Genomic DNA, 12197 nt, shown 5'->3' on the forward strand with positions numbered 1-12197 from the left:
AAATAACATTATAAAACTCCAATCCTTGGTACATAATCAATTGTCATCTCCTCGATACAATAACCTATTCAAATATTCATGGTATAAAAGTGGCTACGTTGAATCAAAGCCAGATAAATTTGATAACCCCGTAGATTTTAGTTTTGGTAATGATTGTAATGAGCGTTGTGAAGTTCCTGGTTGCTCTAACTCAGCAATTGTAAGATGCTCTTGGTGTAAGAAATCATTATGCTTGAAACATTTTTTTAATGATTATCATTATTGCCAGGATTATAAAAAGTAACATTAAAACTCAAAACTATTGAAATATTAAATTTAAAATTTTTTTGTACTTTGAATCATTAATTTTTTATTACTTTTGAAAGTCCCATAGAAAAAGAATAAAATCATAGAGATACGACAATATCTCCTGTGGGGCTGGTACACCCCTTATTATAGGTTATTTTTATTAAGGTGAGAACAGTCGATTTCGTATTTGAATATTGTGCATACTGCCAAAATTTTTTTCGTCAAACTCAAGAAACTAGTATTTTCATATGGAAAAGGGTGTCATTTTTTTATTGAAAAATAGGGGTTGATACATTAGTGGGGTGAAGAATTCTAATTCAATACCAAGGATGTGAACTAATATTATTACACGTTTTACGCCACTGAATAGTCCTAGGGTATTTTCAAGTAATGAAAAAATAATACTTGAGATTGAGTTTTAGGGATGAATTCATTTGTAAGGGCTGATTTCAGAACATTTCAAACTACATCAACTACTTAACAATTTTAATAGTATCCAAGAGATTTACACCATGATATCGTAATGGAATAATGAAATATAATAGTATAAATGTTAGGGGTAGCTCACCCCCTCAAGGGATTTTTTTTTTGAAAATGCCGGAACAGGTCAACTTTATTTTTGATTATTGTGCATAAAACAATTAATTTTGTCAAGATTTAACAGATTTTGGAATGTGTATAGTGAAAAAAATGGTCATCAAATATAGTTTTTCATTAATAAAAAACGGGGGTTACGAGTCTGATGACTAAAAACAATGCATAAATATGTGCTTTTCAATAACAAGTGTTACCCACTTTGTTTCAGTAAAAAATTACGAATTGTATTCGAGAAATTAAAAACAATTTGTTTTTAGGGGTGAACTTCAAGGGTGGGTTTCACCCCTTAAATAGGCTTATGGGCACGTATAAAAAAATACGCGTCGAATATTTTTTGATGTTCTACAACATATCACAATTTCAAGAAAATCGGTGAGGTACACCTCGGGTACCTTCCTTGTAAGTCAAACCTTCCCCGCTCGAGCCCTTGCTCCCGCCTACGGATTTTGTTGCCAATTTATCTTTCTTTCCACGTTGGTCCTTTTTATTCCCACTGTCGACCGAAGAGCAAATAAATTTTTTGTTCACTCACCGCAGAATTCGCACTTACACGACCGCTTGTTTTAACGATTTCCTTTGATGAATTTCCGTGGTACGAGACCTCAGGCATCAGCAACTCCTGCGACGTTCGCGGCGGGTGATATTGATCGTCAATATCACGTTTGCGTTCGAATTTTTCTCTGTAATCGCGAAGATCTTTCAGTGTTTCGACCTTTTTCGATGTAATATACCTTCGTAGTTTCGGATACAAATTACTTTTAATCAATTGGAGTTGCCTGAGTTCCGAAAGTTTCGGTTCTAGCCTACTCGTGAAATACAGGAAAGCCATGAGGAATTCACCTAATGGCTCATCCTCGCCTTGTGTTCGGCGACGCAGCGCATCGTACACGTTCTGGCGTAATCACCGCCATAACTGTCGCCGGAATTCGTCTTTAAACTTCTATCGCGTACCCCAACTCGGACGGTTCTTCATAAATCCATCTCCGCGCTAGTAAACGACATCATTAGCGCCGACCATATTTTCGCGTCGCTAAATTCATAAAACGATTTCACCTTGTGCAACCGTTTCATGAACTGTTCTACCGTCAGTCCAATCCTCCTTGTGAACGCTGTCGACCAGCTTTTCAGTGCCGTAACCGCATCCGCCGGTTGTCCATTGATAAATCGGCCCTTTAGTTTTCCCGCGCGCTCGTTCGATGCGCGATCCTGACACGCTTCGTCATCATCGAGCACCGAATCATAATCCGTATCATCGGTTTCCATTTCGACCCGCTCCCTGTTAATTTCTCGTTTGCTTTTCCGTGTTTTCGCGGTGATGTGCTCGTATTCCCGATAACGCCCCCAACGATCTATCTTGATTGGCCGGTATTTAGCTTTGAGTCACGCACTCTCACGTTCACGCACCGACATGCTGATGTTTCTATGGCCACGTATTATTGTTGTTCGCAATACACCATCGTGTTTGTCCTGCATTTCTCCGTTACTCGCCCTGAGTGCTGCCGGGGTCAACCATTTTGGCCAAAACGTTCGCATTGCACGCTGCCACGTTAATGATTCCTGCCCATGAAAATTCTGTGACCGTTGTTCCACGCGTGTTCGCGCAAACTCGATTTGCATGTTAGCAAAACCTAATACTAGCGCGAAGTTTACCGGTACCGAAAGGTGCGAACCCGCTGCTCGATCCATTCCACGCGCCTCCTTATGAGTGACCGCATCATCTGTAGCGCAAATTCGCATCTCAGATGGCACCGCCTGGCCGCAACGCCTTCGCTCAATTCTCGCCGAGCGTTCACGGCTGCGCTCATACCTGCTTTGAGGGATTCCAGAAGCGATCCCGCCCGGGCCGACGATGCGATTCTTGCATCAACGGTGGTTGGTATTTTACTGGACATAAAATCGTTAGCCCTTACTGGTGGCGCCAATTCACGAGGCACGCTATATAAAAACGCGTGAAATGCTTTATTCTGCATGGTCGCCGTGGTGTCCTCTGTGACCAATTCGTTCGCGGTCATCCACGACAAAAGCTCTTGAAGTTGCGTTCCCTGAATACACTCCGAAATTCATTTTACTGCGGTTCTCCCGCTTTCTGACGCTTGGGCAATCTCGTCACCGGTATCGTATTACACTCGAGCTCGCGCTCGACAAACAAAACAAACACCCAACCGACTCAAATTCTCTGACCTATTTCACCTCAAGCAGGCCCAAATATGCCTGTTCTCTATATTACCAAGAACAGCCTAACGCGCGCGAGCAATGTTCAACAGCAGCGGTGACTTTGGTGCGAATACGCAACACAAAGACTTTATAGTGCCTATAAACACGCTTCATCTTGAGCTATTGTCTATCGGAATTCGTTAAAGCCGAGAAATGTCCGTTGCGACTTTCGCAACTCAAAAATTAAACACTTATCAATGAATTACTCACACAAATTTCACTTATAGCCGAAACACTAGGTTCATACAGTTGCCAACTGTGCAATAACCGTACACTTTACTCTACAGCATAATCGCTGAATCTAAACAGAGCGACCTTCGCTTCTGCCCGTTTCACTAGCTCCGGGCTTCAGCGTAACACAAGCCACGTGTATCGACGATACAACAACATACCGCAAAATAAAATTTCACATGCAAAATAAATTTCAAAATTTCACGCAATACAATCAACGTCTCTCGCTCGGAGCTCCGCGAATTCGCCGAAGAGCATTGATCGGCTAAATCACCGCACTGCCCGACACTTGACATACAGAAAATCTTCGCGGTCGTCTCTATAGCCAACTAGAACAAAGCGATGCGAACAGCTATGTCCGCCGAGATTACACAAAGAATATCATGTGAAAGTGATCAGCCTTCGTGCGCTTAGAATAAATAAATAAATAAATAACTCTGCGAGATTATTTTATAGGTTTCGTCTCGGTGACGGAAACCGGCTCCGACTTCCACGGGTAACTGATAGCTCTGTTTTTGATAAGGCGATAGAAAGAAATTCCACGGATTAAACTTACAATGGCCTTTATTTACACCTCGTACACACAATACTTAACGCTAATTACAATGACACTCGGGAGAGCGCGTTCGCTCAGCCCGTACTGCGATAAAACTCGCTGGAACACGCGAGCGGATTCTCTCAGCGTGCGCGTTTCCGTCTTAACCTATTCTCAGTCGCGTTAACGAGCAAGAGCTAGAGCGAGAGAATAAAAAAGAATAAATACTTATGAGAGCGACCTACCAGGTATCGACGACTCGTTGACGGAGAGGTAACGCCGAGGAAACGAAGTCCTGCTGGCAGAGGCATCCGTGCGACGACCAGCGCTGGCACTATTGACCTTAGCGGTGGCTGGCCTTAGCTGTTGTTGGTCTTAATGATTGTTGAAATCGCGTTTTCTTCAAGATCCTCCACGAGGCGGCCATTCTTGACTTTTTTCACACCTCCATAATTAGGTGACCTTCCGTGGGCTACGCTCGCACCTAACTGCCCTGCCTTTTTTGCCCCTTTTTCTTGTCGCCACGTGGCTCTCCTCCCCGCACTCTTCTTTCCAAAATTCTCGTCTCTTCTCTTTTCGCTCTCGCCCATGACGCAACATTGCCGGCCACAATGCTCCCCTCTCATGGCCCTGGCATGGCCAACGACACGGGCATGAATTCTTAATCGACGCACATGCTCGATCTCTACGTTCTCGCGAGGAGAGTGCCACACACAGGGCCAGCGAACACGCGCTAACCTTGTCATAAATTGATACTCACGAGACAAAATTCGAACGATAACTGGCCACATGGCTATTATACATATATACCTGCTTTTATATTTTCTAACATTAGTCGTGTGTTGGACTTGATCGAGTGGTGATCATATTCAAACGGCAAAGAGCAAAAAAAGGACGAGGATTAGTCGATGATATCATCAATAAACTTCCATTTGATCTCCATATTCCAGACTTTCAATATTGCGGATCAGGAATTAAGTTACAGACACGTTTAGTTCGCTATAATCCAGGAATCAATCCTCTCGACGTAGCTTGCAATCAACACGATATAGCATATTCAAAAAATCGAGAAAATATAGGCTATAAATATGGCAGACAAAGTTTTAGCTGAAAAAGTGTTTAATAGAGTCTTTGCTAAGAATTCCAGTTTTAGAGAGAAAATAGCTGCTTATGCCGTATCTAATACCATAAAATTAAAATCAAAGTTTGGTATGGGTCGCAAGAAGAGAAAAACCAAGCCGAAAGGACGCAAGAAAACTAAACAGTTAGTTAATTTGGACAACGTGATCAAAGCGGTCTCATTCAAATGGTCCAAGAGTAAATTTGCGTGCAAAGTCATCGGTTCTGCTCTGAAAAAAGCTTGTACAACCATTAAAAAAGCTGGTGGAAAAGCAAACATCAACATTCCACGAATTCTGCCAATATCAACTAAGATGGATAGAGCTTTGCCCTTCCTTATACTACTTTTTGCAGACTTGAGTGCAACTAGTAATCTAGCTGGCGGCGCCGCGGGAATCACACAAGCTGTGAACGATGCAAAGTCTGCAATACAGCAAGAGAACAACAGACATAACAAAAGGATGGAGGCTATTACTCTAGGAAAAGGCTTGTATCTCAGACCTTATAAAAAAGGCTATGGACTTTATCTCAAATCTTATCTACGTTCAGGTTTAAAAAAAAAATTTCAAAATCAATCTACCAGATACAGCCCTCACAAACACTGACTTGATGAAGTATGCAAAAATTTTGAATATACTAAATTTTCGCGGAGTCATCATAAGAAATGACTTACCGAGTTCTGGATCATATTATCACGAATCAGCTATAGACAATCTTGACGACGTCGAAGGAACAGGGACGCACTGGGTGGTTTATCGGAAAATCAGAAAAAACATTACATATTTTAATAAATTTGGAGATCTTAGGCAACCTATTAATTTAATGATGTATCTTGGTGATATTGAAATCAAATATAATACGAAAAGATATCAAGATTTCAATACTTACGTATGCTGTCATCTTTGTTTACAGGTTTTAGACGAGGGTATAAAAGTAAAGGAACTGTAAAAATATTGGTAGTCATGTTCGGACATTCATAGAGGATTAGTTAACCCTGACTCTCTCAGGTAATTCTTCAGTGTTGGAAGCGCACTATTTCCCACTAATTGACCTATACAGCATAAACATTATAAGTTGGGCTTAGTTCAGTTCCTAACGTTCAACCCGATACCTAATATTGACGTACGAGGTCTGTTCAAAAAATATCGTGAATTTTGTATGTTTTTAAAAATTATTTATTTATTCATGAATATCTATTTTATCTTCTTCAAAGTAATCCTTCTCGGATATAATACACTTGTGCCAACGTTTTTTCTAATCCTCGACGCACTTAAAAAAATCATTTTTTGTGATCTTGTTCAGCTCCTCCTTCGATGCTACTCGTATCTTTATCTCCTCAATCGTGGTATAGCATCGTCCTTTCATTGGCCTCTTCAGTTTTGGAAATAGAAAAAAGTCAAAGGGAGCCAGGTCTGGAGAATACGATGGCTACAGCATCATAACTTGTTGTTTTTGGCCAAATATTCGCGCACAAGCAACGATGTGTGAGCAAGGGCGTTATCATGGTGCAAAAGCCAGTTTTTGTTCTTCCACAAATGCGGACGTTTCTGGTGGATTTCTTTGCGAAAATTGCACATAACTTGCAGGTAATATTCCTTATTGACCGTACTACCCTGTGACAAGAACTCAGGATACACTACGCTCCTGTAATCGAAGAAAACTGTGAGCAAAACCTTCACGTTCGGCCGAACTTATCGCGCTTTTTTCGGTCTTGGCTCATGCAGTAGCTTCCATTGGGATGATTAAGCTTTGGTTTTCTCATCATAACCATAAACCCATGATTCATCACTAGTTATAATCCTCTGAAGCACATTTAGGTCATCACGGACCGAGTCCAACGTCTCCTGAGCAATGTTAACGCGATGCTGTTTTTGGTCGAAATTGAGCAGTTTTGGCACGAATTTCGCTGCGACCCGACTCATGGCCCAAGTCATTAGTTAAAATCGAATGGCATGAGCCAATCGATATGTTTAGATTCTTAGAAACTTCTCTAACGGTGGTTCGACGATTGGCCAATACTATTTTCTTCGCTTTATCACTGTTTTCGTCTGTTGTTGACGTGCTCGGGCGTCCGGCACGTTGTTTGTCGTTCACATCTTCTCGGCCCTCTGAGAACATTTTAACCACCGATAAACATTGCTTTGGTCCAAGGTAGCTTCACCATATGTCACAGTCAACATTCAGAATGCGTCCGAGCACTTTATTTTGTTTTCCACACAGAATTTGATACAGATTCTTTGAACCATTTTTAGAATAGGCATAAATCGAAAACGAGCCAAAACACATCCAAGCAAAACAGTTCTCAAAAATTAACTAAACATTCAAAATGACCGACATTGTCAGCATAAGTAAGGGATATGAGTACAGGCGTCCCTCGTTATACGCGGTTAATTCGTTCCTGAAAATTCCGTGTATAAAAAAACCGCGTATAAAAAAGCATTAGTCTTATGAGAAATCGGGGGTTGCGTTCCACGTCCTTACAAAAATACGCAATTTTCACAAAAAAATCAGTTTTTTTTATTGAAAAAATCAGTTACACGACTTTGTTTTGCTCGTCGCAGTAAATCTGACTGTAATTCTGTATATGGGCGCATAGCTTCTTCGCAATCGTACCTAAATTTAATACTGCGTGACATTATCGGGTCATTGAGAATTAACAATTCGAAAGCCTCTTGAATTAATGACATCGCATTTACCACTGTTTTGTACGAAAGATGTGGTGATTCTTCTTGTGATCCAAGATCGTCCTTATCGTCCGGTACATGTCCCGGATCCAAGATCTCAACAAGGGCACTAGGTGTAAGATCAATGCTCTCATTTATCAAGTTCACAACTTCAGCTGCTTCCATGTCTTTAAAACCGTCTGCTTCGATCCCTTTTGCAACCTCTACGACCTGCTGTGCAATTTGCTGTGCGTTTAATTCGGGCTGTTTGTCTTGAACAATTTCGGGCCACAATTTTCTCCAACTTGCATTCAGTGTGTAAGATGAGACTTCTTCCCAAGACGACTGCACGATAAGTATCGACTGTAAAATAGAGAATGTCTTCCAATAACCTCGCACTACTCCAGTAGGGTCGACTTGTCCTGCTGGAATTCTATTGATATCAGCGATCATGTTTTTTAACACACGGCGTAAGTAGTAAGCCTTAAACGTCGATATTACGGTTTGATCCATTGGTTGCAACAAAGACGTTGTGTTGGGCAGAAGAAACAAAACTTCTAAGTTGGGATGAGCATCTGATAAATTTTTTGGATGCGAAGATGCATTGTCCATCAATAAAAGAACTTTAAAATCAAGATTTTCTGTTTTGAGAAAACTTTGCACTTCGGGCATAAACGATTTTGATATCCAGTCTTCCATAATTTTACCAGTAACCCATGCTTTTTTATTGAATTGCCAGAACACCGGTAAATGATCTTTTCGTTTCCCCTTAAGAGCACGTGGATTTTCAGATTTATAAACCAACAGTGGTTTGCACTTATAAGTGCCAGATGCATTACTGCACAACATCAGCGTGTAACGATCTTTCGAAATCTTAAAACCTGCCGCTTTGTTTTCATCTTTTGTTAAAAATATGCGATTAGGCATCTTTTTCCAGAAAAGGCCAGTTTCATCACAGTTAAATACTTGTGATGCATGATACCCTTTTTCAGCAATTAATTCCTTGAAAACTTTCAGAAACTCTGTCGTAGCTTTATAGTCGGCAGAAGCACTTTCGCCGCTGAATTTGACATTACGAAGAGAATATCGTTTTTTAAAACCTTCGAACCAACCTTTACTAGCTGTAAACTTCTCATTCGTTTTTGAAATTTCCTTGTTGAGATAATCGAAATAGTATAATGCTTGTTCACGGATCACTGTAGAACTTAGTGGAACTCTTTGGCGGGTTTTATCTTCTATCTAAATATACAACATATCTTCCATTTTTTCCATGTTTGTGCTTCTCACGTATTTAACAGTTTTACCATGTACACCCACCTGTTCAGCCGTCTCTCTAATTTTTTTTTCATTGTTTCTAATTGTGCGGATTGTTGATTCATTAACCTGTTTGATATGTCGTATTTTACTTCTTTGCTTAAGATATAGTTGCAAACTATTGCAAACTATGCAAACTATTTGCAGCTTACTTGATATTGTTGAGCAAGGAAAACTACTTTTTCTCCTCTCCTAAGACTGTCAAGAATTTTCATTTTGTCTTCAAGACTCATAACTTTTTTTGCTCTTTTTACAACTCGTTTGTCAGGAGAATTGTTTTTGCGTTTAGGAGGCATTTTTATAACTGATTTTTTTATAAAAGTTTTATTAGAAAACTAATAAATTTTTTCTAAAAGCAGAAAAATAGATATATAATAATTTTGAGGTTTTGTTTAGAAAAAAAAAAACAATAACATTTTACGACTAACGTGAATATTGCTCCGAATCGATTTTCGAACCGCGTATAATCGAGGGAATGACCGCGCATAACGAGGGATGGTGCATTTTCATTGACCGCGGATAATGAAAACCGCGGTTAAAAAAACCGCGTATAACGAGGGACGCCAGTATCAACATAACGTTACAAAAAAATCAAAAATTAAATTTACGTAGGAAATTCAAAATTCGCGATACTTTTCGATCAGAACCTCGTATATAATAATAAATTTTACGTCGCAAATCAAGTTATCAACATACTTGTCGGGACCTACGAGATCGACAACATTGATAAATTTCTTTGTAGAGCTGTATAGCGTCTCGGCACTGATAATAATAATAATATAACAATAAATTTGAAATCAAACAACACCTTGCATTGTACAATCAAGTGTCCTGAACATGTCGATCCACAGAATTCTATTAGACGATTGTTGGGTTTTTCACAACGTATATTAGAGGCAAACGTTTCTCACAACTCTGATCTTCCTGTCAGTATTCTCACGGTGAATGCTGTGAGAGTCCAGCGTAACATATCCGTTGGCGTTTACTTGAACAAAAATCTATTAACGATATTCACGAATTTTTTCCAGCAGTAACACCTGGATATCAAATTATTGAAATTCTCTCTCATGTAATTTATCTTCCAGTGACGAAAAAGTCTGTGATTATTTACAATTACTCATCGTCGATCAAGACGGAAATTTATTAATTTTCGTGGTTAAGTTATAACCATCAGATTACACCTCAAAAGCGTATGATGGGAATTGTTTACAATTCAAAGAGTGGTAGAGGCTATATAAGCACTGGAAAATGCAAACCCACCACCAGTTATCGCCTGAAATTGAAAACATTAATACCGTGAACTCCAGTCATTAATCTTCATCGAAAATTGAAAGCTTTAACATGTCATAGTATAAAGTTCCTAAAAGGTATTAAGGTTGAGAGTAGCTCCTGGTGGAAAATAAATTGTCTATTTCTTTTGCTGTTTTCAATGAAATAATGCAGAACATTCTAGAAATACAGTCACCTATCATCTTCGATGAATCTTTGGCTCATCTCGAGATCCACGCTTATCAACCTCACACCAATTCATCGTTCAAAAATAGTGATAAGATTCGTATATCAATTCAACATCAAGACTTGTGTCTTTTACCATCTCGCAACTAGTTACACATATGTGGACGATTATATAGCAAAAATAAAACCTTGTGAAGGAATACTAATTTTGTTAATAATGCCATTTGTCATATGTTTGATGGAATTAGCATTCATGCCACTCATAGTGATTGACTGTTCAAAATAAAACGAGTTATTGAAGACTGCTCCAGTAGATGAGCGCTTGGAGTTTGAAACCAGAGAAAATATTCCTGAAGAAACTACAACATATTGTCCTATTCTGCATCATCACATCGCTCAGTATAATCCGATAAATGGAGATGTGAAGAAACTTATTTAGGAGGAGGAGGAAGGGGGTATTCAAGAATTGATTCTTTCTTTAAGCAGCTGAGTAGTAGCTTTCTATCACAATGGAGTACGGAGTGGATATGCAAGGCTTCATGATACCTGGCAAAACTTATGCTGTGAAAGAGTTAGCGATACTTCCACTTAACTCTAACGAAGAACCACTCGTAGCTATTTCAAACCTCCCTTTCCATGGCGAAGACTAACGGAGAAATATAAGCTAAAAAATCTCTGGTTATTACTCTACTATTATGGATAAACATGGAACTCTAGCGATTTTAAATACGAAGAGCATAAATTGATCACCACAGATACACTCAAAGATGCTAAAAAAATTTTCGTTTCCGGAGATCTGAAAAAGAGTGGTTAGAACGATGTGGCTTCATAGTTTTCGACTTTAATGATTGGGGCTATTCACCTTACGAAAAATTAAAATCAGTAACATGTGCTCTAATCATTACGGCAAATGCATGACATGTGCACATCAAAACGTTAAATTAATGAAACAGTTTTACATCGATGGTTGTTGCATGGATTAAGAAGAGAGCAATGCAGTCATGGAAGGATTTCTCTAATGATTTTTTTTAAATATATAATTTGTAGAATAACATGTATTTTCAAGAACATGTAGAATAAAATATATTTTTACCAATAAAGAAATTTATTTCAATTGATACAAAAAATATTATTATTTTTATTAAACGATCCATAAAAGCGAAATTCTTTACTGACTCTGACGATGACAGCAGCAGCAGTAGCAACAGCAGCAGCAGTTAATCTTTTTATGTAAGAATAAGGCCAAATTAAAGTAGTTACGGTCTTGCTGGGCACTACTCCCACCAAGACCTCGACATGCGAACAACCGGCGAGCGCACAGCCACCAGTCTGATTTGACTAATTAGTGTGAGCGCTTGTATTAGCATATCTCGAGCTTTTACATTCAGAGTTTTAGAGTTAGATTTAAGTGGAGTTCTGTATCAATAAATAACCAACGTTAAAGTGTAATTGTCTGTGTTGTGTTGAAAAGTTATTTACCTAATCATCAGACCTCCATCCTTCGTTTTAAACAATATAAAAGGACTATAAGTCCTACATGGTAGCAGAGCGTGGTTACGATCGACGGAGGTAAAAATCTGGTGATTAGTGTGTCTTGAAAAACAGCGTGAAAATTGACGGTGAAAAGTTAAGGTGAAAATCGTGGTCTTGCATCATCCACGAAACAAAGGACCAGAGCGACACGATTGAACCTGCACGCTGAGTAATCAAGAATAGAACGCCGGTTGTTTACATTACGGCGCGCCGTAAGACACAACAGGAAGTTTATTAAAAAGTAAGTC

The 12197-nt window shown here is 39.3% G+C and overlaps 1 protein-coding gene across 5 annotated transcripts in view; it reads right to left on the bottom strand.

The window, feature by feature from the left end:
• The window catches only part of LOC131672074 (potassium voltage-gated channel unc-103), a 1608120-nt gene that overhangs the window by 1517775 nt on the left and 78148 nt on the right, over positions 1-12197 (bottom strand). The gene's annotated exons all lie outside the window — the stretch shown is intronic.

This window comes from Phymastichus coffea, unplaced genomic scaffold (assembly GCF_024137745.1).
Source record: "Phymastichus coffea isolate CEN01 unplaced genomic scaffold, Cenicafe_Pcof_1.1 PCOF00011, whole genome shotgun sequence".
NCBI lineage: Eukaryota > Metazoa > Arthropoda > Insecta > Hymenoptera > Eulophidae > Phymastichus > Phymastichus coffea.